At 42.6% G+C, this 24,852-nt stretch overlaps 1 protein-coding gene across 2 annotated transcripts in view; it reads right to left on the bottom strand.

Annotated features, from left to right (window-relative positions):
• Positions 1-24,852, bottom strand: part of KIF21B (kinesin family member 21B) — a 637,471-nt gene that overhangs the window by 28,679 nt on the left and 583,940 nt on the right. The window lies entirely within an intron of this gene.

The following is a 24,852-nucleotide window of genomic DNA, read 5'->3' as shown; positions in this document are numbered from 1 at the left end:
TTACCTGGAATAATGAACACCTGTAGACAGCCAATGCCTCACAGTGTCAGATTGGATAGTCAATCAACACAACGCAATGACAGCTCAGCATGCCCCTGTACCAAATTGGATGGCCAAGTTGTCAAAGTACTGGCAGCTTCAGCACACCCCTATACCATATTGGACAGCCTAGCTGTCAGTAACTGCATCCCAGACACACTGAGGGGTGGAGCTGAGACACTGCCATCTAGATGTAGCAGAACTAGAAATCAACCGCCCAACTATCACTCCACTTGCCACCGCTACAGCGCAAGTGGGAAGAGCAAGGCTAAGTGCCAGAATTGGCACATCTTAAAGATACGCCTTATCTGGGTCACCTGAGAGCTGATGTTTTTAGCCTGAGGGGCAGTATCCATGGCCTCTTCCTAGGCTATTAATATCAGCCAACAGCTGTCTGACTAGCCTTTACTGGTTATTAATTATAGGGGCATACTACAATATTTTTTTCCCATAGGCGTGGAATGGAGTCAATATTCATTCCCTTTAGCAGTGGCACACGTGAAAGCCCGGCAGCTGCAGGAAGCCGGCAGTTGCAGCAGATACTGTGCTTGCTACTAAAGAGCAATGAAAATGAGTATTCCAGCAGCTGTCCTTTGGCTTGTAACCAGCACATGATATCCCTGCCATGCGCCGCTTGCAAGCATAAATTAGCTGTTGGCATCGGACTCTGCGAAGGAGCGCAGGAAGGTAAGTATAATATATATATTTTTTTATTTTTTATGTTTTTCTGATGGGGGCCATGTATACCAGGATGGGGATAGGGCCAATCATACCAGGATAAGGTTGGGGCCATTCATACCAGGACCAAGATGGAGGCCCTGCATACCAGGATGGGGATGGGGGCCAATCATGCCAGGATAAGGATGGGGCAATGCATACCATGATGGAGATGAGGGCCCTGCATACTACTATAGAGATGAGGGGGACCATTCCTATCAGGATAGGGATGAGGGGGACCATTCCTACAAAGATAGGGATGAGGGTGTCATGCCTATCAGGCTAAGGATAAGGGGGACATGCCTACCAGGCTAGAGATGAGGTGGCCATGCATACCAAGATGGGAATGAGGAGGCCATACATACCAGGATAGGGATGAAGGGGCCATGCACACCAAGATGGGGATGAGAGGGGCCATGCATACCAGTATAAAGATGAGTGGGCCATGAATGCCAGGATAGGTATGAGGGGACCATGCACACCAGGATGGGGATGAGAGGGGCCATGCACACCAGGATGGAGATGAGGTGGCCATGCAAACCAGGATGGGGATGAGGGGGCCATGAATGCCAGGATAGGGATGAGGGGGCCATGCATACCAGGATGGGGATAAGGGGGCCATGCATACCAGGATGGGGATAACGGGACCATATATACCAGGATAGCGGATATTAAGTATAGAATTAACCACTTTTTTTCGAATTTCCTCTTCTAAAACCTAGGTGTGTCTTATGGTCCGGTGCGTGTTATAGTCTGAAAAATACGGTATATATGTGTGTGTCACTGAAACCTATATATTTAGCTATTCTATGTTTATATATCTATTCTATTTATTCTATTTTAAACTGTCATGCTGTGATTTTACTGTACACAGCTGCTGAATTGCCTGCTTTTCCAAGGATATCTATGCATAAAAATTGGACAGCATTCACATGATCCGAGTGCTGTGCAATTTTTTTCTCACACCCATTGACTTCTATTGCTGAATGCGATCCAGGATTGAATCCAAAACGCGCCTCGGGGTGCGCTGTACTTGGACAGGGGGGCCTTAAAGGTACATACTCTTCCCCCAATTGCACTTCTGGTTGCTCTTCATTGTGTGCGCTTTTACATTGATTTTACCTTTTGGTTTCTATCTCCCTCACTATTAAATGTTAGTTTTTAATTAATCAGTTATTACTTTTGATTTGCTATATGGTTACCTTTTTGCACTATGTTGTACTCTTGGTATATATGGAGATATTGAGTTTTACTATCATCTCCTTTTAATATGCTATACAAATGAAGGGCGCTTTTTTGAGTGATTAATGGGCAAAATGTACATGAGTATGCACATTGTGGTTATTGGATACACATATATACTTTTTACATACTTTACTTGGATGTGCATACATGTTTTTAGATAATACTATAAATATTATATTTACTCTTGGCCAGCTTTTTCTCTTTTTATGTAAATATATTTAATGTAATTATTAATATTGTTGTTGTAATTTTATATTTTCCAAGAACGGGCACTGTTGTGAAATTGGATTTTGGGCTCCCCCGGTGGCCACTGGTGGAATTGAACTAGTGTGCATCATCCCCTCTGTTCACCTGTTTCCATCAGGATGTGGGAGTCGCTATTTAACCTTGCTCCTCTGTCACTTCCATGCCGGTCAACATTGTAATCAGAAGCCTTTCTGTGCATGTTCCTGCTGCTAGACAACTCCCAGCTAAGTTGGACTTTAGTCCTCGTTTGTTTTTGCATTTTGTTCCAGTTCACAGCTGTAGTTTCGTTTCTGTGTCTGGAAAGCTCTTGTGATCTGAAATTGCCACTCTGATGTTATGAGTTAATACTAGAGTCTTAAAGTAATTTCAGGATGGTATTTTGATAGGGTTTTCAGCTGACCATGAAAGTGCCCTTTCTGTCTTCCTGCTATCTAGTAAGCGGACCTCAATTTTGCTAAACCTATTTTCATACTACGTTTGTCATTTCATCTAAAATCACCGCCAATATATGTGGGGGCCTCTGTCTGCCTATCGGGGAAATTTCTCTAGAGGTGAGCCAGGACTATATTTTCCTCTGCCAGGATTAGTTAGTCCTCCGGCCGGCGCTGGGCGTCTAGGGATAATAAACGTAGGCAACGCTACCCGGCTACTGTTAGTTGTGCGGCAGGTTTAGTTCATGGTCAGTTTAGTTTCCATCCTTCCAAGAGCTAGTACTTATGTTTGCGGGGCTATGTTCTCTTGCCATTGAGAACCATAACAGGGCACATTCTATTAGTGCTACCGTTTGCCATTTAATAACTTAATAAAGGCAATGTTATTGAATTATTGAATCGTTCCAATATATTTTTGAGATCCTATGTTGGGTTATGATCTTTTGTTTTTCATGCACCCAAATAGTAGTTTCCTCCACATATTGGGTATCGGCATACTGAAGAGAAATTGCACATCAAATTGTATGATGCAATTTCTCCTGTTACCCTTGTGAAAATGTAAAATTTGAGGCTAACAAACATTTTTGTGGGAAAAATGTGAATTTTTTATTTTCACGGCTCAATGTTATAAACGTCTGTGAAGCACCTGGTAGTTCAAGGTACTCAAAACACATCTTCATAAGTTCCTTGAAGGGTCTAGTTTACAAAATGGTGGGGTGTTTCCACTGTTTAGGTACATCAGGGGCACTCCAAACGTGACATGGCGTCAATTAATTAAATCAAATTTTATATTTAAAAAGTCAGATGGCGCTCCTTCCCTCTGCTGTGTGCCCAAACAGTAGTTTTCTCCTACATATAGTGTATCGGCGTACTCGGAGAAATTGCACAAAACATTTTGGGGTCCATTTTTTCCTGTTACCCTTGCGAAAATAAAAAAAATTGTGTCTAAAGTAAACTTTTTGTCAAAAAAAAGTTAAACGTTCATTTTTTCCTTTCACATTGCTTCAGTTCTGTGAATCACCTGAAGGGTTAATAAACTTCTTGAATGTTGTTTTGAGTATCTTGAGGGGTGTAGTTTTTAGAATGGTGTCACATTTGGGTATTTTCGGTCATGAAGGTCTCTAAAAGTAACTTCAAATGTAATATGGTCCTTAAAAAAATTAGTTTTGTAACTTTTGTTGGAAAAATGAGAAATCGCTGGTCAACTTTTAACCCTTATAACTTCTTTTTAAAAAAAATAAGTTTAAAAAAATTGTGCTGATGTAAAGTAGACATGTGGGAAATGCTATTTATTCACTATTTTGTTTGACATAACATGATGATTTAAGGGCATAAAAATTAAAAGTTTGAAAATTGCAAAATGTTCAAAATTTTGGCAAATGTTTGGCATTTTTCCCCAAAGTAAAAAATGCTATGGAATCCTTATGCAAGCTAATTAATTGACAATCCTGAAGTGCTTTGAACATGATCAGTAATTTTCCTTGAGTATTCACAGTGCGTTTCTCTGCAGCATATCAATTCTTTGTGCGTTTCAGCAGCGTTTTTTCACCCATTGACTTCAACTGAGTCAGTGAAATCTGCAGCAAAAATGCAGGTATAAAAATGTTTGCAGATTTGCTGAGGTGTTTTGCATTTTATCGGCTTCCTATGGTGTTTTTCCACACTGTTATCTGTGTGACAGAGTGAGAAACACTGACGCGGTAGTTCTTGTCGGTGATAACGCTACCCCCCGGTAAGACCATTGGTCAGAGCACTGTGGGATCATGCTGTCAGATGTCAGCATGGCCCGCAGCTGTGACTGTAACCCACAGTGGTGACCTGTGGTGAAAAGCTTACCGCAGGTCAGCAGGCGTGGGCTGATGAGACTACGGCTCCCATCAGGCTATGTCTGCTGTCACTGATAACAGTGAAAGCAGGTGCTGCTGATGGGAGATGTAGTCTCATCAGCCAGCGCCTGTGCTCACAGTTAAAAAAAAAGTTAACTAATTACAGTACATATATATTCAAATAAAGATTAAAAAAACATTATACTCATCTAACACCAAATCATCGATGCCCTTGTCTCCTAGAAAAATGTAAAATAATAAACCAACATACACTCACCTGTCCGCCATAGTCCATGTAATCCTGAGTGTCCCACGGCAATCTCACACGTAGAGATGTGACTGCTCTACCCGGCCGCAGGTGAGACACTGTCAGGAGGTAATCGCTCCCACAGTGTAACACTGAGCTGCAGTGAGATAGGTCACCGGAGTTCATCAGCTGATCTGCTCCAGTGCTCTCACTTACAACACCATCCTGTCAGTGTATCACCGGCTGTCACATTAGTGACTGCTTTCAAAGTCATTATGATTGTCATGGGAAATTATGGATTATCTTCTCTGCGGACAGGTGAGGAATATTGTGGTTTATTATTTTATTTTTGTTGCAGGAGACATTTCGGTGGATTAGGCGTTTGGTAAGTATGGTTTAATTATGATTCATTAAGGCTATGTGCGAATGTTGCAGATTTGCTTGTGTAAAATTCTGAGTGGTTTCTGCCTCTCTTGGCAGAAAACGCAGTTGAAAATCCGCACTTTTTTATGCGGATTTGATTAGTTTTTTATGCGGATTTTCATGCAGATTTTCTGACATTTTTTGTAAATCCATAGAGCTAAATAAAGATATATTATTTAAAAAAAAAAGGAATTGTGATGTCATTTCCTTGTTCAACCTCTTCAGCCAGATACCCTCATTATTATTAAATAAAAACACAACATCTTATATAGGAGCATTAACATAATTAACCTGCATATGCTGTAACAAAAAAGCAACTGTCAGAAATCTGCATAAAATGCAATATCTGTTTATTTTTCAATAAATTTAAAAAAAAACTGTGTTGGCTCCCATATAAATTTAATAACCAGCAGAAAGAAGGCCGACAGCTGAGGGCAGGTGCTAATATTCTAGGAAGGAGCCAATAGCCATAACGGTTCCCAGGCTATTAATATCAGCTCACAGCTGTTTGCTTAGCCTGTACTGGCTAGTTACAGAGGAACCCCAGAAAAAAATTTCCATGGGGTCTGCCTACAAAATCGAACCAGCAAAGGCTAGGCACACAACTGCAGGCTGATATTAATAGCCTGGGAAGGGGCCATGGATATCGGCACCCCACCCCCCAGGCTAAAAACATCAACTCTCAACCGTCCCAGAAATGGTGCATCTTATAGATGCGCCAGTTCTGGCACTTCGCCTCGCTCTTCCCACTTGCCCTCTAGCGGTGGCAAGTGGGGTTCATATTTGTGAGGTTAATGTCACCTTTGTATTGTCAGGTGACATCAAGCCCACAGGTTATTAATGGAGAGGCATCTATAAGACACCTATCCATTACTAACCCCATAGTTACATGGTAAATAAAGACACGGCCAGAATAAACTCCTTTATTTGAAATAATCACACAGACTCCTTTATTCTTTATTGAATCTTAATTTACCATACTTACTGAACACCTAATCTCTGACGCCCTCGTCTCCTGCAACAAAAATTAAATAATAAACCAACATATAATATTCCCTGTCCAACCTGGTCCATTATCGAGTGTCCTACAATGATCTCACGTGTAGAACAGTCACATTGGAAGATGTGACCGCTCTACCCGACCTTCGGCGATACACTGACAGGAGGTAATTGCTCCCGCAGTGCATCACTGAGAGTTCACCAGAGTTCATCAGCTCCGGTGCTTTCACTTACGGCACCGCTGCGTGAAAATTTTCTCGTGCAGCGGTGCCGCAAGTGACAGCACAGGAGCTGATCAGCTGATGAACTCTGGTGAACTCTCATGGCGACTCAGTGATACACTGCGGGAGCGATTACCTCCTGTCAGTGTATTGCTGGAGGCCGGATAGAACGGTCACATCTCCCGATGTGACTATTCTACACGTGAGATCATTGTGGGCCACTCGTTATCAAATGGACTACGGCAGAAAGGTGAGTATATGCTGGGTTATTATTTTTGATTGCTTGCAGTAGACTAGGGCATTGGGGATTAGGTGTTCAGTGAGTATGTATATTGTATGTAATTATGTAAATGTTTTTATTTTTTTTACAATTGAACACAGATGCCGGATGATGGGACTACTCTCCCATCATCGGCTCATGCTGTCACTGTTATATGTGACAGCAGATATAGCCAGATGGGAGTAGTAGTCCCATCAGAGGATGTGTGGGTACACACACACACAGACACCTGCAGACAGACACACAACCAGACACCTGCAGACAGACACACACACCCATAGACAGACGCAGACACCCGCAGACAGGTCCAAACACAGACACCCGCAGACAGACACGCACAGACACCCGCAGACAGACACAGACACACATATTCTCCGCTCACGCATATTCTCCGACCACACACATATTCTCCACCCACACACATATTCTCCACCCACACACTCTTCCTCCTTCTGACATAATTTCCTTTCTGCAGCATTTTGGCACGCAAATACGCAGCAAATACGCAAACGTTTTTACCACTGCTGTTTAGCTGGGGATTTGACTGACTCAATGTAAGTTATTGGGTGCAGAAACGCTGCAGGTCCGCAAAAATAATTGACATGATGAGGAAAATAAAATGCTGTGAATCAGGACGGAATTTTCAGCAGCATGTGCACACTAATTCTGGATTCCCATTGATTAAACTTGTATGAGCAATTCTTTGCAGATATGTTGCAATTCTGCACAGAAAAAACGCTGCAGATCCGCAACAAATCTGCAACATGTGCACATAGCCTAAAGGAGTCTGTATCATTATTTCAAATAAAGGAGTTTATTCTGGGTACCTGTGTTTTTTATACAATATCACTATGGGGTTACTAATGGATAGGTGTCGTATAGACGCCTATCTTTTAATAACCTGTGGGCTTGATGTCACCTGACAACCCCACAAGTATGACCCTTACTTGCCACCGCTACAGAGCAAGTGGGAAGAGCGAGGTTAAGTGCGAGATTTGGCGCATCTTATAGATGTGCCTTTTCTGGGGCAGCTGAGAGCTGATGTTTTTAGTCTGGGAGGAAATACAATCCATAGCCCCTTCCTAGACTATTAATATGAGCCTGCAGCTGTCTGCCTAGCCTTTGCTGGTTAGATTTTAAAGGGGGGTCCCCTATGTCAATTTATTTTCTGGGGTCCCCTTGTAAACTAGCCAGTAAAGACTAAGCAAACAGCTGTGAGCTGATATTAATAGCCTGGGAACCTTTATGGCTATTGACTCCTTCCCAGAATATTAACAGCCCTCAGTCATCGCCATTCCTTGTGCTGGTTATTAAAATTACATGGGTGCCCACGCAAATTTTTTTCATTTTTTTTCTTTAAAATTAACAGTTGTTGTCTGGTTACAACCTATGTACATTTGTTCTGGTAATGCTTCTACATAGGCTGGTGACAATGTGTGTGTTTGTGTGTGTGTTTGTGTGTGTTTACGTTTACTTATCGGCTTAGTAATGAGGGTGTCAGGGTGCCTAGAGCTAGCTGTCAATGACAGCTGCTGATAACAAGCCCTAATCCCATTACCCTGATGCCACTGCCATAGCATGAAAAAGGTGGTGTTTAACCAAGAAATTACATCACAAAACTTTTTTTAAAATATCTTTATTTAGATCAAAAAAGCCTTCATTGCTGTACAAAAATGCATGCAAAAACGCATACAAAAACTCATACAAAAACACTGCAAAAACGCATACAAAAACGCATACAAAAACACTGCAAAAATGCACTAAAAACACACGTTTTTGCCGCAGCATTTTTCCTGCCAAAAGATGCAGAAACCTTGCAGAAATTTCTGCAAGCAAATACTCGACATGCATACATAGCCTTAGCCGTATACTCTGCAAATCTGACCTTTATGAAAGAGTAACAAGAAGAAAGCAATTTTTGAAAGCAAGTGACAAGAAGTCCTGTTTGCAATTTACAAAACGCCATGTAGGGAACACAGCTAGCATATGGAAGAAGGTGCTCGGGTCAGATGAGACCAAAGCAGAACTTGTTAGGCTAAATGCAAAATGCTATGTGTGGCAGAAAACTAGCACTGCACATCGCTCTGAAAACACCATTCCCACCGTCAAACATGGTGATGACAGCATCATGCTGTGAGGATGCTTTTTTTTCACTAGGGACAGGGAAGCTGGTCATAGTTGATGGTAAAATGGATGAAGCTATATGTAGAGAAATCCCAGAGGAAAACCTGTTAGTGGCTGCAAAAGATGTGAGACTGGGGAGTAGGTTGACTTCCAGCAGGACAATGGCCCTAAACATTCTTCCAGAGCTGTAATGGTTTATATCAAAGCATATTCATGTGTTTGAATGGTCCAGTTAAAGTTTACACCTAAATCCCATTGATAATCTGTAGCAAGACTTGAGAAAATTGCTGTTCACATACGCTCTCCAACCAATCTCACTGAGCTAGAGCTAGTGTGCAAGTACAAATGGGCAAAGCTGGTAGAGAAATACCTCAAAAGACTTGAAGCAGTAATTGCAGTGAAAGGGGTCCTACAGTATTGACTCATTGGGGCTGAATACAAATGCAAGTCACAATTTTCAGATTTATGTTTTTTAAATATTTAGAAAACCATTCATTTCCTTTACTCTCACAAATTCTTGCCATTTTGTGTTGGTATATCACATAAAATCCCAATAAAAAGCATTCAAGTTTGCTTGTGTAATGTGAAAAAAATGTGGAAAAGTTCATGAGGTATGAATACTTTTTCATGACTCTGTATACATATAACTTCTGCCAAGGCTTCTTGTTCTATCCACAAGAAGTGTGGTTTATGCCTTCAATATCAGGCTGCTAAGCTCTTTTTTTGTAGATTTAACAATGAAGTTAATACAGAAGCAAATTAACTATAATTCTGTGACAGATCTATGACTGCACAGGAAAATAAACTAAGGAGAGGTATGTACATATACATAAAAAAGATAAAAAGCAGCTGAGGAATTTGCATTTTTCTAAGGCATGGACTTCGATCCTTTTCAGCATGCCCGCATAGGCAACAACACAAGTTTTAAAGGAAATCTGCAAGCAGGTTTTGCTAATCTGAGGATATACAGTTGTGCTCAAAAGTTTACAATTCCCGGAAGAATTTTTGTTTTCTTGGCCTTTTTTCAGAGAATTTGAATGATAACATCAAAACTTTTATCCACTCATAGTTAATGGTTGGGTGAAGTTTTGTCAAACTACTGTGTTTTCTCTTTTTAAATCATAATGACAACCCTAAACATCCAAATCACCCTCATCAAAAGTTTACATACCCGATTTATTAATACTGTGTATTGACCCCTCTAACATCAATGACAGCTTGAAGTCTTTTGTGATAGTTGTGAATGAGGTTCTTTATTTTCTCAGGTGGTAAAGCTACCCACTCTTCTTGGCAAAACGCCTCTAGTTCCTGTAAATTTCTGGGCTGTCTAGCATGAACTGCGCGCTTGAGATCTCTCCAGATTGGCTCAATGATATTGAGGTCAGGAGACTGAGATGGCCACTCCAGAATCTTCACTTTCTTCTGTGGTAGTCAATGCAATGTCGACTTGGCCTTGTGTTTTCGATAGTTGTCATGTTGAAACGCCCAAGTACGTACTATGCACAGCTTTCGGCCTGATGAGTGCAAATTTGACTCCAGTATTTGCTGATAATTTGCTGCATTCATCTTTTCTTCAAGTCTGACCAAGTTTCATGTGCCTTTGTAGCTCACACATTCCAAAACATCAGTGATTCACCTCCGCGCTTTACAGTAGGAATAGTGTTATGATCCCAGTGGTAGAGGATCTCTGATATTCCGGCAAGATAGCAAAAACCTAAATAATGCTCTAGGGAGATGGAAACTGGGCTAACCGCATACCTGATCCTAACACACACAACTAAAAGCAGCCGGTGAACGTGCCTACGTTGGTTCTAGACGTCTTGAGCCAGCCGGAGAACTGACTACCCCTAGAGGGAAAATAAGACCTCACTTGCCTCCAGAGAAATTGAACCCCAAAGAGATAGAAAGCCCCCAACAGATAATAACGGTGAGGCAAGAGGAAAACACAAACGTAGAGATGAACTAGATTCAGCAACGTGAGGCCCACTAGTCTAGATAGGCAGAAAATAGATAGTGGATTATGCGGTCAGCAGAAAACCCTACAAAAACATCCACGCTGAATATTCAAGAACCCCCACACCGACTGACGGTGCGGGGGGAGAATATCAGCCCCCTAGAGCTTCCAGCGAGCCAGAAAATCAAATGTAAGCAAGCTGGACAAAAATACAGGAAAATGCAAATGATCAAAAGTACAAAACGGACTTAGCTTTTCTTGCATGAGACAGACTGAAAGGAATCCGGAAGAGACCATATAGGTCTGGATACAACGATGCCAGGCAAGAGACTGAGTCCAGAAGAGACTTAAATAGGGAACACCCGCTGCTTAACGATACAGCTGGAGCTCAGGCCTGCAACAAGACATGCCTAACACAATACCGTTAGTGACCACAAGAGGGAGCCCAGAAACACAGTTCACAACAGTACCCCCCCCTTGAGGAGGGGTCACCGAACCCTCACCAAGACCCCCAGGGCGATCAGGATGAGCAGCGTGAAAGGCATGAACCAAATCAGCCGCATGAACATCAGAGGCGACAACCCAGGAATTATCCTCCTGACCATAGCCTTTCCACTTAACTAAATACTGGAGTTTCCGTCTAGAGATACGAGAATCCAAAATCTTCTCCACCACGTACTCCAACTCGCCCTCAACCAAAACCGGGGCAGGAGGCTCAACAGCAGGAACCACAGGCACCACGTACCGCCGCAACAAGGACCTATGGAACACATTATGAATGGCGAATGACGCTGGAAGGTCCAAGCGGAAAGACACCGGGTTAAGGATTTCCAAAATCTTATAAGGACCGATAAAGCGAGGCTTGAACTTAGGAGAGAAGACCTTCAAAGGAACATGCCGAGAAGACAACCAAACCAAATCCCCAACACGAAGTCGGGGACCCACACCGCGGCGGCGGTTGGCAAAACGCTGGGCCTTGTCTTGTGACAATTTCAAATTGTCCACCACATGGTTCCAAATCCGCTGCAACCTATCCACCACAGAATCAACCCCAGGACAGTCAGAAGGCTCAACCTGGCCCGAGGAGAAACGAGGATGAAAACCAGAGTTGCAGAAAAAGGGCGAAACCAAAGTGGCAGAACTAGCCCGATTATTAAGGGCAAACTCGGCCAGTGGCAAAAAGGTAACCCAATCGTCCTGATCAGCAGAAACAAAACATCTCAAATAGGTCTCCAACGTCTGATTAGTTTGCTCGGTCTGGCCATTAGTCTGAGGATGAAAAGCCGATGAAAAGGACAAATAAATACCCATCTTAGCACAAAAGGATCACCAGAATCTGGATACAAACTGGGATCCTCTGTCAGACACAATATTCTCAGGGATGCCGTGCAAACGAACCACATTCTGAAAGAACAAAGGAACCAAATCAGAGGAGGAAGGCAGCTTAGGCAAGGGCACCAAATGGACCATTTTAGAGAAACGGTCGCACACCACCCAAATGACAGACATCTTCCGAGATACCGGAAGATCCGAAATGAAATCCATGGAAATGTGCGTCCAAGGCCTCTTCGGGATAGGCAAGGGCAAAAACAACCCGCTGGCACGAGAACAACAAGGCTTAGCCCGAGCACAAATCCCACAGGACTGCACAAAGGAACGCACATCCCGCGACAAGGAAGGCCACCAAAAGGACCTAGCCACCAAATCTCTGGTACCGAAAATCCCAGGATGCCCCGCCAACACTGAAGAATGAACCTCAGAAATAACTCTGCTGGTCCATCTGTCAGGGACAAACAGTCTCTCCGGTGGGCAACAATCAGGTCTATCAGCCTGAAACTTCTGCAGCACTCGTCGCAAATCTGGGGAAATGGCAGACAAAATCACTCCCTCTCTGAGAATACCAGCCGGCTCCGAGACTCCTGGAGAGTCAGGCACAAAACTCCTAGAAAGTGCATCAGCCTTCACGTTCTTTGAACCAGGCAGGAACGAGACCACAAAGTCAAAACGGGAGAAAAACAACGACCAACGAGCCTGTCTAGGATTCAGGCGCTTGGCAGACTCGAGGTAAATTAGATTTTTATGATCAGTCAAGACCACCACACGATGTCTAGCTCCCTCGAGCCAATTACGCCACTCCTCAAATGCCCACTTCATAGCCAATAACTCCCGATTACCAACATCATAGTTCCGCTCAGCAGGCGAAAATTTTCTTGAAAAGAAGGCGCATGGCTTCATCACGGAGCCATCAGAACTTTTTTGCGACAAAACAGCCCCTGCACCAATCTCAGAAGCATCAACTTCAACCTGGAAGGGAAGAGAGACATCCGGCTGGCACAAGACTGGCGCTGAAGTAAACCGACGCTTCAGCTCCCGAAAGGCCTCCACGGCCGCAGGAGACCAATTAGCAACATCAGAACCCTTCTTGGTCATATCCGTCAAAGGTTTAACCACGCTAGAAAAATTAGCGATAAAACGACGGTAAAAATTAGCAAAGCCCAAGAACTTCTGCAGGCTCTTAACAGACGTGGGCTGAGTCCAGTCATGAATGGCACGGACCTTGACTGGGTCCATCTCCACAGTTGAAGGGGAAAAAATAAAACCCAAAAAAGAAACCTTCTGTACCCCACAGATACACTTTGAGCCCTTCACAAATAGAGCGTTTTCACGCAGAACCTGAAACACCATCCTGACCTGGTTCACATGGGACTCCCAATCATCAGAAAAAAACAAAATATCATCCAGATAAATAATCATAAATCTATCCAGATATTTCCGGAAGATGTCATGCATGAAGGACTGAAACACAGAAGGGGCATTAGATAGTCCAAAAGGCATCACCTGGTACTCAAAATGACCCTCGGGCGTATTAAATGCCGTTTTCCATTCATCTCCCTGCTTTATACGCACAAGGTTATACGCACCACGAAGATCTATCTTGGTGAACCAACTGGCACCCTTAATCCGAGCAAACAAATCAGACAACAATGGCAAAGGATACTGAAATTTAACCGTGATCTTATTTAGAAGACGATAATCTATACAAGGTCTCAAAGACCCGTCTTTCTTGCCCACAAAAAAGAATCCTGCACCAAGGGGAGAAGAGGATGGGCGAATATGTCCCTTCTCCAAAGACTCCTTTATATAGCTCCGCATCGCGGCATGCTCTGGCACAGATAAATTAAAGAGTCGTCCCTTAGGAAATTTACTACCAGGAATCAAATCTATAGCACAATCGCAGTCCCTATGAGGGGGAAGGGCACTGGAACTGGCCTCATTAAATACATCCTGAAAGTCTGACAAAAACTCAGGGATCTCAGAAGGAGTAGAAGCAATAGACACCAATGGAGAATCGCCATGAATCCCCTGACACCCCCAACTAGACACAGTCATAGCTTTCCAATCTAAAACTGGATTATGGGCCTGTAACCATGGCAGACCCAAAACGACAACATCATGCATTTTATGCAGTAACAGAAAACGAATCACCTCCTGATGTACAGGAGTCATGCACATGGTCACTTGCGTCCAATACTGAGGTTTATTCTCTGCCAATGGCGTAGAATCAATTCCTCTAAGAGGAATAGGATTTTCCAAAGGCTCCAGGACAAAACCACAGCGCTTGGCAAACTACAAATCCATCAGACTTAAAGCAGCCCCAGAATCCACAAAAGCCATAACTGAGTAAGAAGATAATGAACAAATTAAAGTCACAGACAGAATAAACTTAGGCTGAAAAGTACCAATAGCGACAGGATTAACAATTTTTTTTAAGCGTTTAGAGCATGCTGAGATAACATGTGTTGAATCACCACAGTAAAAACACAACCCATTTTGACGTCTATGATTTTGTCGCTCGGCTTTGGTCAGAATTCTGTCACATTGCATAGAATCAGGTGACCGTTCAGACAGCACCGCCAAAGGATTAACAGATTTGCGCTCCCGCAAACGTCGATCAATTTGAATGGCCAGAGCCATTGAATCATTCAGACCTGTAGGGATAGGAAACCCCACCATCACATCTTTAATGGCTTCAGAAAGACCTATTTCTGAAATTTGCGGCCAGAGCACACTCATTCCATTGAGTAAGCATGGACCATTTCCGAAATTTCTGACAATACACCTCAGCGTCGTCCTGACCCTGAGAGATAGCCAGCAACATCTTTTCAGCCTGATTTTCAAGATTAGGCTCCTCATAAAGCAAACCAAGTGCCAGAAAAAACGCATCAACATTTATCAATGCAGGATCTCCTGGCGCCAGAGAGAAGGCCCAATCTTGAGGGTCGCCGCGCAAGAAGGAAATAACAATCTTAACTTGCTGAGCGGAATCACCAGAGAAACGAGGTTTCAGGGACAGAAACAATCTGCAATTATTCCTAAAATTCAGGAACTTAGATCTATCTCCAAAAAACGGCTCAGGAATAGGTATTTTTGGTTCTGACATAGGGTTATGGATAACAAAATCCTGAATGCTTTGCACCCTAGCAGCAAGCTGATCCACACTAGAAGTCAGAGTCTGGACATTCATGTCTGCAGCAGAACACCAACCACTCAGAGTAAAAGGGGATGGAAGAAGCTAGGCAAACTGCAGCAACAAAAAAAAAACAAAAAAAAAAACCTCAGAACTTCTTTTTAATCCCGCTTTTGCGATGCATTAAACATTTTCTTTTCGGCCTGGCATACTGTTATGATCCCAGTGGTAGAGGATCTCTGATATTCCGGCAAGATAGCAAAAACCTAAATACTGCTCTAGGGAGGTGGAAACTGGGCTAACCGCATACCTGATCCTAACACACACAACTAAAAGCAGCCGGTGAACGTGCCTACGTTGGTTCTAGATGTCTCGAGCCAGCCGGAGAACTGACTACCCCTAGAGGGAAAATAAGACCTCACTTGCCTCCAGAGAAATTGAACCCCAAAGAGATAGAAAGCCCCCAACAGATAATAACGGTGAGGCAAGAGGAAAACACAAACGTAGAGATGAACTAGATTCAGCAAAGTGAGGCCCACTAGTCTAGATAGGCAGAAAATAGATAGTGGACTATGCGGTCAGCAGAAAACCCTACAAAAACATCCACGCTGAATATTCAAGAACCCCCACACCGACTGACGGTGCGGGGGGAGAATATCAGCCCCCTAGAGCTTCCAGCGAGCCAGAAAATCAAATGTAAGCAAGCTGGACAAAAATACAGGAAAATGCAAATGATCAAAAGTACAAAACGGACTTAGCTTTTCTTGCATGAGACAGACTGAAAGGAATCCGGAGGAGACCATATAGGTCTGGATACAACGATGCCAGGCAAGAGACTGAGTCCAGAAGAGACTTAAATAGGGAACACCCGCTGCTTAACGATACAGCTGGAGCTCAGGCCTGCAACAAGACATGCCTAACACAATACCGTTAGTGACCACCAGAGGGAGCCCAGAAACACAGTTCACAACAGAATAGTGTTCCTTTCATCGTAGGCCTTGTTGTCCTCTCTCCAAATGTAAAGTTTATGGATGTGGCCAGAAAGCTCAATTTTGGTTTCATCACTCCAAATTTACATGTTCCAAAAGTTTTGAGGCTTGTCTCTGTGCTGCTTTACGATTTGTAGGCAAGATACATTGTGGCATTTGTGCAGTAATGGCTTTCTTCTGGCGACTCAACCATGCAGCCCATTTTTTTTCAAAGTGCCTCCTTATCGTACATCCTGAAACAGGCACACCGCTAGTTTTCAGAGAGTCCTGTATTTCAGCTGATGTTATTTGTGGGTTTTTCTTTGCATCCCGGCAATTTTCCTGGCAGTTGTGGACAACATTTTTGTTGGTCTGCCTGACCCTGGTTTTATTTTTACAGAGCCCCTTATTTTCCATTTGTTAATCACAGTTTGAACACTGCTGACTGGCATTATCAATTCCTTGGATATCTTTCTGTATCCCTTTCCTGTTTTATATTATATGTTCAACTACCTTTTCCCATAGATCTGTTGACAATTCTTTTGCTTTCCCCATGACTCACAATCCAGAAATGTCAATGGCTGGACGAAATAAGCAAGAGTCTGTCTGGATCCCAGAAACTCACTCAGCTTTTATGCACACACACACTGATTACAAGCAAACAGGTCACAGGTGAGAATGTTACCTTTAGTAGCCATTCAAACCCATTTGTGTCAACTCCTGTGCATGTTATCAGGCCAAAATCACCAGGGTACGTAAACTTTTGATCAGGGTCATCGGGATGTTTTGGGTTGTCATTATGATTTAAAAAGAGAAAACACAGTAGTTTGGAAATAAATGGCTTCACCCAACCACTAACCATGAGTGGAGAAAAAGTTTTGGTGTTATCATTCATATTCTCTAAAAAAAAGGCCAAAAAAGCAAAAATTCTGCTGGGGTGTGTATACTTTTGAGCACAACTGTAAGGTAGGGGCTGAGACACAGATTTCACTGATATGTCATTATCAGTCTGTGGGTTGTTGTTTACAAACAATGAAGGTTTTATCACCAGGACATTATCACTGGTGCTCATGTGAGCAGTTGTCTGACTCCACCCTTTCCTTTGATAATCAGCTTATAGAGATGGGCGGACACCTGGATGTTCGTGTCTGGGGGGTCCGGCCGAACAGTTACAAAAAGTAGACTTGAGTTTGCTTGAATGGGGGGCCCGAACATCCAGTGTTTGGACGCTGTCATGTGCATTGTCCCAGCTGAGAACACAGACTCAATGACCAGCAGTAACCTCAACAATGTCACCATTGGTCACTGATTCTGCTCTTGATGGTTCTCAGCCTGGATAGTCGCATCTTGGCACCATCCAGATTGAAAATGGTTTATCCCCCAGATATGGATTACAGCATGTAACAGAACAACAGACAGGTGAGGGATACTGTTGTTTTTTTATTTTTGTTTTATTACAGGAGACGAGGGATTGAATGAAATGGGTGGTAGGTGAGTACAACTGTGTTTGTTATTTTTAAATAAAAAAGTAAAAGTGTGTTTTGTTTTATTTCAAATTAAAGACTTTATTATTGCTGTGTTTTTATTTACCATACAAATATAGGATTACTAATGGATAGGTGTCTTTTAGATGCCTCTCCATTACTAGGCCATGAGCTTGATGTCACCGGATAATAAAAAGGTGACATCAACCCCACAAATATGAATCCCACTTGCCAATGATACAGGACAAGTGGGAAGAGCCAAGCAAAGCACCAGAATTGGCACATCTAATAGATGTGTTTTTTTGGGTGGCTGTGGGCTGCTAATTTTAGGCTGGTGGGTGCCAATATCCATGGCTCATTACCAGCCTGAGAATACTAGACCTCAGCTGTCTGCTTTAGCAAGGCTGGTTGTCAAAAATGGGGGGACCCCACACCAGCTTTTTTATTATTGTTCATTTATTTAAATAATTTAAAAAATCAGAGTGGAGACCCCTTTATTCTTGATAACCAGCCTTGCCGAAGCTGACAGCTGAGGGTTGCAGCCCCCAGCTGTGAGTTTTGCCTGGCTAGTTATCAAAAATAAAAGGGAACCCACATCAGGTTTTTTTTTTATTATTTATTTACAGCACAGGTGTCGGCTGATGAATTCTCCCCTCAGCTGCACTTTCTTGCTCTCACTGATATTAGCGGCAGCAGGCGTCAGCTGATGGGAGCAGTAACATAGTTTTTAAGGTTGAAGGAAGACTTTAAGTCCATTTAGTTCAACCCATAGCCTAACCTAACATGCCCTAACATGTTGATCCAGAGGAAGGCAAAAAAAACCCATGTGGCAAAGAGTAAGCTCCACATTGGGGATAAAAATTCCTTCCCGACTCCACATACGGCAATCAGATTAGTTCCCTGGATCAACACCCTAACAAGGAATCTAGTATATATACCCTGTAACATTGTACTTTTAAAAAAAGGCATTACAACATCATACGGCAGAGAGTTCCATAGTCTCACTGCTCTTACAGTAAAGAATCCGCGTCTGTTATTATGCTTAAACCTTCTTTTCTCCAGACGTAGAGGATGCCCCCTTGTCCCTGTCTCAGGTCTATGATTAAAAAGATCATCAGAAAGGTCTTTGTACTGTCCCCTCATATATTTATACATTAACATAAGATCACCCCTTAGCCTTCGTTTTTCCAAACTAAATAGCCACAAGTGTAATAACCTATCTTGGTATTGCAGACCCCCCAGTCCTCTAATAACCTTGGTCGCTCTTCTCTGCACCCGCTCTAGTTCAGCTATGTCTTTCTTATACACCGGAGACCAGAACTGTACACAGTATTCTAAGTGTGGTCGAACTAGTGACTTGTATAGAGGTAAAATTATGTTCTCCTCATGAGCATCTATGCCTCTTTTAATGCATCCCATTATTTTATTTGCCTTTGTAGCAGCTGCCTGACACAGGCCACTAAATGTGAGTTTGTCATCCACCCATACTCCCAGGTCTTTTTCATTGACGGTTTTGCCCAGAGTTTTAGAATTAACCCCTCTGTGACCTTAGACGTACTATCCCGTCGAGGTGACCTGGGCCTATCTGACCCTCGATGGGATAGTACGTCATAGCCGATCGGCCGCGCTCACGGGGGGAGCGCGGCCGATCGCGGCCGGGTGTCAGCTGCCTATCGCAGCTGACATCCGGCACTATGTGCCAGGAGCGGTCACGGACCGCCCCCGGCACATTAACCCCCGGCACACCGCGATCAAACATGATCGCGATGTGCCGGCGGTGCAGGGAAGCATCGCGCAGGGAGGGGGCTCCCTGCGGGCTTCCCTGAGCCCCCCGCAGCAACGCGATGTGATCGCGTTGCTGCGAGGGTCTTACCTCCCTCCCTGCCTGCTCCAGACCCGGATCCAAGATGGCCGCGGATCCGGGTCCTGCAGGGAGGGAGGTGGCTTCACAGAAGCCTGCTCAGAGCAGGCACTGTGAAGCAGCCTGCACTTCTCGCAGATCGGTGATCTGTCAGAGTGCTATGCAAACTGGCAGATCACCGATCTGTATTGTCCCCCCCTGGGGCAAAGTAAAAAAGTAAAAAAAAAAATTTCCAAATGTGTAAAAAAAAATAAAAAAAAATATTCCAAAATAATGAAAAAAAAATATATATTATTCCCATAAATACATTTCTTTACCTAAATAAAAAAAAAAAACAATAAAAGTACACATATTTAGTATCGCCGCGTCCGTAACGACCCGATCTATAAAACTGGCCCACTAGTTAACCCCTTCAGTAAACACCGTAAGAAAAAAAAAAAACGAGGCAAAAAACAGCGCTTTATTATCATACCGCCGAACAAAAAGTGGAATAACACGCGATCAAAAAGACAGATATAAATAACCATGGTACCGCTGAAAGCGTCATCTTGTCCCGCAAATAACGAGCCACCATACAGCATGATCAGCAAAAAAATAAAAAAGTTATAGTCCTGAGAATAAAGCGATGCAAAAATAATTATTTTTTCCATAAAATAGTTTTTATCGTATAAAAGCACCAAAACATAAAAAAATGATATAAATGAGATATTGCTGTAATCGTACTGACCCGAAAAATAAAACTGCTTTATCAATTTTACCAAACGCGGAACGGTATAAACGCCTCCCCCAAAAGAAATTCATGAATAGCTGGTTTTTGGTCATTCTGCCTCACAAAAATCGGAATAAAAAGCGATCAAAAAATGTGACGTGCCCAAAAATGTTACCAATAAAAACGACAACTCGTCCCGCAAAAAACAAGACCTCACATGACTCTGTGGACCAAAATATGGAAAATTTATAGCTCTCAAAATGTGGTAACGCAAAAAATATTTTTTGCAATAAAAAGCGTCTTTCAGTGTGTGACGGCTGCCAATCATAAAAATCCGCTAAAAAACTCGCTATAAAAGTAAATCAAACCCCCCTTCATCACCCCCTTAGTTAGGGAAAAATAAAAAAAATGTATTTATTTCCATTTTCCCATTAGGGCTAGGGTTAGGGCTAGGGTTGGGGCTAGGGTTAAGGCTACAGTTAGGGTTGGGGCTAAAGTTAGGGTTAGGGTTGGGGCTAAAGTTACGGTTAGGGTTTAGATTACATTTACGGTTGGGAATAGGGTTGGGATTAGGGTTAGAGGTGTGTTTGGATTAGGGTTTCAGTTATAATTGGGGGGTTTCCACTGTTTCGGCACATCAGGGGCTCTCCAAACGCGACATGGCGTCCGATCTCAATTCCAGCCAATTCTGCGTTGAAAAAGTAAAACAGTGCTGCTTCCCTTCCGAGCTCTCCCGTGTGCCCAAACAGGGGTTTACCCCAACATATGGGGTATCAGCGTACTCAGGACAAATAGGACATCAACCTTTGGGGTCCAATTTCTCCTGTTACCCCTGGGAAAATACAAAACTGGGGGCTAAAAAATAATTTTTGTGGGAAAAAAAGGATTTTTTATTTTCACGGCTCTGCGTTATAAACTGTAGTGAAACACTTGGGGGTTCAAAGTTCTTACAACACATCTAGATAAGTTCCTTGGGGGGTCTAGTTTCCAAAATGGGGTCACTTGTGCGGGGCTTCTACTGTTTAGGTACATTAGGGGCTCTGCAAACGCAATGTGACGCCTGCAGACGATTCCATCTAAGTCTGCATTCCAAATGGCGCTCCTTCCCTTCCGAGCCCTCCCATGCATCCAAACGGTGGTTCCCCCCACATATGGGGTATCAGCGCACTCAGGAGAAATTGGACAACAACTTTTGGGGTCCAATTTCTCCTGTTACCCTCGGGAAAATACAAAACTGGGGGCTGAAAAATAATTTTTGTGGGAAAAAATTTTTGTTTTATTTTTACGGCTCTGCATTATAAACTTCTTTGAAGCCCTTGGTGGGTCAAAGCGCTCACCACACATCTAGATAAGTTCCTTAGGGGGTCTACTTTCCAACATGGTGTCACTTGTGGGGGGTTTCTACTGTTTAGGTACATTAGGGGCTCTGCAAACGCAATGTGACGCCTGCAGACCATTCCATCTAAGTCTGCATTCCAAATGGCGCTCCTTCACTTCCGAGCCCTTCCATGCGTCCAAACGGTGGTTTCCCCCCACATATGGGGTATCATAGCACTCAGGACAACTTGGACAACAGATTTTGGGGTCCAATTTCTCCTGCTACCCTCGGGAAAATACAAAACTGGGGGCTAAAAAAATAATTTTTGTGGGAAAAAATTTTTGTTTTATTTTTACGGCTCTGCATTATTAACTTCTGTGAAGCCCTTGGTGGGTCAAAGCGCTCAAAACACATCTAGATAAGTTCCTTAGGGGGTCTACTTTCCAAAATGGTGTCACTTGTGGGGGGTTTCAATGTTTAGGCACATCAGTGGCTCTCCAAACGCAACATGGCGTCCCATCTCAATTCCTGTCAATTTTGCATTGAAAAGTCAAACGGTGCTACTTCCCTTCCGAGCTCTCCCATGCGCCCAAACAGTGGTTTATCCGCCACATATGGGGTATCAGCGTACTCAGGACAAATTGTACAACAACTTTTGGTGTCCAATTTCTTCTCTTACCCTTGGGAAAATAAAAAATTGGGGGCGAAAAATAATTTTTGTGAAAAAATATGATTTTTTACTTTTACGGTTCTGCATTATAAACTTCTGTGAAGTACTTGGTGGGTCAAAGTGCTCACCACACCTCTAGATAAGTTCCTTAGGGGGTCTACTTTCCAAAATGGTGTCACTTGTGGGGGGTTTCAATGTTTAGGCACATCAGGGGCTCCCCAAACGCAACATGGCGTCCCATCTCAATTCCAGTCAATTTTGCATTGAAAAGTCAAATGGCGCTCCTTCGCTTCCGAGCTCTGTCATGCGCCCAAACAGTGGTTTACCCCCACATATGGGGTATCGGCGTACTCAGGACAAATTGTACAACAACTTTTGGGGTCCATTTTCTCCTGTTACCCTTGGTAAAATAAAACAAATTGGAGCTGAAGTAAATTTTTTGTGAAAAAAAGTTAAATGTTCATTTTTATTTAAACATTCCAAAAATTCCTGTGAAGCACCAGAAGGGTTAATAAACTTCTTGAATATGGTTTTGAGCACCTTGAGGGGTGCAGTTTTTAGAATGGTGTCACACATGGGTATTTTCTATCATATAGACCCCTCAAAATGACTTCAAATGAGATGTGGTCCCTAAAAAAAAATGGTGTTGTAAAAATGAGAAATTGCTGGTCAACTTTTAACCCTTATAACTCCCTAACAAAAAAAAATTTTGGTTCCAAAATTGTGCTGATGTAAAGTAGACATGTGGGAAATGTTACTTATTAAGTATTTTGTGTGACATATCTCTGTGATTTAAGGGCATAAAAATTCAAAGTTGGAAAATTGCAAAATTTTCAAAATTTTCGCCAAATTTCCATTTTTTTTGCAAATAAACGCAGGTAATATCAAAGAAATTTTACCACTATCATGAAGTACAATATGTCACGAGAAAACAATGTCAGAATCGCCAAGATCCGTTGAAGCGTTCCAGAGTTATAACCTCATAAAGGGACAGTGGTCAGAATTGTAAAAATTGGCCCGGTCATTAACGTGCAAACCACCCTTGGGGGTGAAGGGGTTAAGCACAGTTATACAACTTATTACTTCTATCCAAGTGCATGACCTTACATTTATCCCTATTAAAGCTCATTTGCCATTTATCAGCCCAAGCTTCTAGTTTACATAAATCATCCTGTAATATAAAATTGTCCTCCTCTGTATTGATTACCCTGCAGAGTTTAGTGTCATCTGCAAATATTGAAATTCCACTCTGTATGCCCCCTACAAGATCATTAATAAATATGTTAAAAAGAAGAGGGCCCAATACTGACCCCTGTGGTACCCCACTGCTAACCGCGACCCAGTCTGAGTGTGCTCCATTAATAACCACCCTTTGTTTCCTATCCCTGAGCCAGCTCTTAACCCACTTACACATATTTTCCCCTATCCCCATTATTCTCATTTTATGTATCAACCTTTTGTGTGGCACCGTATCAAAAGCTTTTGAAAAGTCCATATATACCACGTCCACTGGGTTCCCTTGGTCCAGTCCGTAACTTACCTCTTCATAGAAATTGATGAGATTAGTCTGACAGGAACGGTCCCTAGTAAACCAATGTTGGTATTGGGTCATGTGGTTATTCCTCTTCATATATTCCAGCATAGCATCTCTTAGAATGCCCTCCAGGATTTTACCCACAGTAGAGGTTAAGCTTACTGGCCTATAATTTCCGAGTTCAGTTTTTGTCCCCTTTTTGAATATTGGCACCACATTTGCTATACGCCAGTCCTGTGGTACAGACCCTGTTATTATGGAGTCTTTAAAGATTAAAAATAATGGTCTATCAATGACTGTACTTAATTCCTGCAGTACTCGGGGATGTATCCCATCTGGGCCCGGAGATTTGTCAATTTTAGTGATTTTTAGACGGCGACGTACTTCCTGCTGGGTTAAGCAGGTGACACTTAATGGGGAATTTTTGTTATCACTGATCATATTGTCTGCCATTTTCTTGTGTAAATACTGATGAAAAAAAGTCATTTAGCATATTGGCTTTTTCCTCATCCTCATCCACCATTTCACCCAGACTATTTTTAAGGGGGCCAACACTATCATTTTTTAGTTTCTTACTATTTACGTAGTTAAAGAATATTTTGAGATTATTTTTACTCTCTCTGGCAATGAGTCTCTCTGTCTCAATCTTAGCTGCCTTGATTTGCTTTTTTACAGAATTTATTTAATTGTCTGTATTTATTTAATGCCTCATCACTACCTACTTCCTTTAATTCTCTAAATGCTTTCTTTTTGTCACTTATTGCACCCCTTACAGCTCTATTTAGCCATATTGGTTTCCTCCTATTTCTAGTATGTTTATTCCCTTACGGTATATACTGTGCCCAGGTCCTATCCAGGATGCTAATAAACGTCTCCCATTTTCTTTGTGTATTTTTATGTCTCCGGACATTGTCCCAGTTAATTGCACTAAGATCATCTCTCAGCCATTGGAAATTTGCCCCCCTGAAGTTTAGTGTCCTTGTAACCCCTCTACTACACATCTTATTAAAGGAGACATGAAAACTTATTATTTTGTGATCACTATTCACCAAGTGACCCCCCAACCCTTATATTTGATATGTGGTCTG

Source organism: Ranitomeya variabilis, chromosome 3 (assembly GCF_051348905.1).
Source record: "Ranitomeya variabilis isolate aRanVar5 chromosome 3, aRanVar5.hap1, whole genome shotgun sequence".
Lineage (NCBI taxonomy): Eukaryota > Metazoa > Chordata > Amphibia > Anura > Dendrobatidae > Ranitomeya > Ranitomeya variabilis.
This window is presented reverse-complemented; position numbering and strand designations above follow the sequence as displayed.